General features: G+C 33.9%; 1 long non-coding RNA gene across 4 annotated transcripts in view; it reads left to right on the forward strand.

Moving 5' to 3' along the window:
• Nucleotides 1–2,426, forward strand: part of LOC106873807 (uncharacterized) — a 77,402-nt gene that overhangs the window by 11,800 nt on the left and 63,176 nt on the right. For 3 of the 4 annotated variants that reach the window (XR_008266573.1, XR_008266572.1, XR_001409921.2), the window contains exon 3: nt 1,952–2,111. This is a non-coding gene — a long non-coding RNA (uncharacterized LOC106873807). Of the gene's footprint in view, nt 1–1,889; nt 2,112–2,426 lie in introns of all 4 variants that reach the window. The other variant, XR_001409920.2, reaches the window with a different exon arrangement.

Consider the following 2,426-nt stretch of genomic DNA (forward strand, 5'->3'; position numbering starts at 1 on the left):
ATATATATATATATATAAATTCACTTTTTATGTGTTGCTGCGTTCGTCACTCGAAATATTTTTTTTAATTCTGTAGATGGTGCTGCCGTCATTGATTCTTATCAGAATAACTAAACACGAAGAATAAACATTCCTTTCTACTCTAAATGTAATTAGAATGCTAATAATAACTATATATCATGTAGAAATACGGTCCTTCACATTTACTAACAATAAATGGAAGTACTTCTTTTCTACATCGCTACTACAATATTTTCTGTCCATCTGAAATAATGTGAGCATTGATCGTGCAGGCCTTATGAATTTTCCCATTTATTTTCTCATTTTCCCTTACTTTTCTCATTTTCCCTTACTTTCAATCTGTGACTGTGAAACTTGTCCTTTTTCGAACCTGTAAATATATACGATATAGGGAGGTAAATTCAAAATATAATAGATGTCTGTTTTAAAGGCGTTTTGGTAACACAGTGTAAATATTATTGGAAAAAGCTTCCACCATTTTATCTCTTGAAGACAATACTACCATCCGCTATACGTGGGAGGGCCGTAGGGTAGAATCCACAGGCTCCTATCAGACACGGTCATCATTAAATATTCGTCACGGATTCCCAAGTGTAACTAACTGAGATCATGGATATTATCAAACCATCTTACTCGTGGTCTATCCTAGAGCCTTCTGATAGTTGGCTCGGTTTAAAGAATTCGCTCGGCTTCAAGAATTGGTGGAATGAATATTGATAATATAAAATTTGAATTAGATCGAATATGTACCTTTAATCTAGTAAAACTGTAGAAACAAGAAAATAAAATTTTATTAAGATGGCGTAAAACATTATCTGTAGCACAACCACGTGATTCAGCCAAGCTTTACGTTCTTTATCGCCCACGTTTTCCTCACAAACAATGATCTGTGAATTTTCAGCGGATCCATTAATGTCAGGTGTCTGTGTTATCCCACAATGGTGATTGGTGATGGACACAATGTCATTATTACTTGTTCAAAACAAATTAGATTGTTCTGATATTCCCGAGGTCTTGTTTAGAGCATCATGTATGATAAAAGAGACATTAATTTTGATTTTGAAAGGTCCAGGTTTGTGTGAGAGACGTGTGTTATTACCAGTGACGTTACACTACATTCATTAGAGAATACGAAACATTAACACAATGCTTGATAAGACTGTTTCTCATCAATAAAGATTATGAAGGATATTTCAACGTTTAAATATTTCAATATTCGCTTTTGACTGATGGCAGATTATTCGAAGATAGACAGAGAGAGAGATAGAGAGAGAGAGAGAGAGAGAAAAAAAGAGTACAAACATACAGACAGGGCCAGAGAGAGAAAAGGTGGGAGGGAGAGAAAGCGAGAGAGACAGTGAGAGAGTAATACTCTGAGAGAGAAATAATGTGTCTCAATATTCATCACAAGATTGTATTTACGAATTTAAATTCATCAATTTATGTCAATTCATATTAATGAGAATATTGAGAATTCTACCATACAAGTTTGACGTGTTATGGTTGTGGTGATGTTGTTGCTGTGATGTTTTAATCCCAAGTTAACTCTGATTAACTCAGCCAGTTATAAAAGACAACCAAGCCATCATCATTCCGATATTTTAAATGCATTACGTGTCTTAAACAATATTGTACAATGTGCTCTTCCTCTTTTGGTAGAATAAGATGTGACTTGTGGATTTAGTTGATTTTTCTAGCAACTCAAGTGACGTTATAGCGACGCCCTTTACGTTCACTCAAGCAAGTTTCATTTCTTTTCTTTCTTTTTTTTTTTTGTCTGAGAATTCATGTCACAAATACTATTGGGTGGTCAGATAAATTTATTCTTTTTATTTTCATTTATTTTAATCTTTGTTTTTCATCAACAGTTTTGACAAATCAAATCAATAATATATTCTCCATTGTTCACATCTTGCCAACGTTCCGCTAGCTTGTCAATGCCTTTACGACAGAAATAACCGGCCTTTGACTCGAAGAATTCATTGAACCAGTTTCCAGCTCCACGACGTTGTTGAACGAAATGCCTCATAGACAGCTGGAAAGTAACCGAAAAAGATGGTAGTTTGAAAGCGCTGCATCAGGAGAATACGGTGCGTAGTACATAACTGATTTCTCTAAAATATATCCAATCATAGTTGATCTTAGACTCTAAATATTTTATTTGATCTCACCATTATTGTTCTGGCCACCTGGTTAATGTTAGATATCAGAAATGTATATTTCTTTTAAAATCCAGTATACACAACTGAGAAAGTATTTAAAATAAAAATAGAAATCTATATATCATATTTTATGTATACAGATTGTCGATTTGCCAGCTACTAGAGTATTTATCCTGAGATAACATCTCTGAGAGACTTACGCTATGTTTAAAACACAATAAATACCACAGAGAGAGAGAGAGA

This window comes from Octopus bimaculoides, chromosome 22 (genome assembly GCF_001194135.2).
Source record: "Octopus bimaculoides isolate UCB-OBI-ISO-001 chromosome 22, ASM119413v2, whole genome shotgun sequence".
Lineage (NCBI taxonomy): Eukaryota > Metazoa > Mollusca > Cephalopoda > Octopoda > Octopodidae > Octopus > Octopus bimaculoides.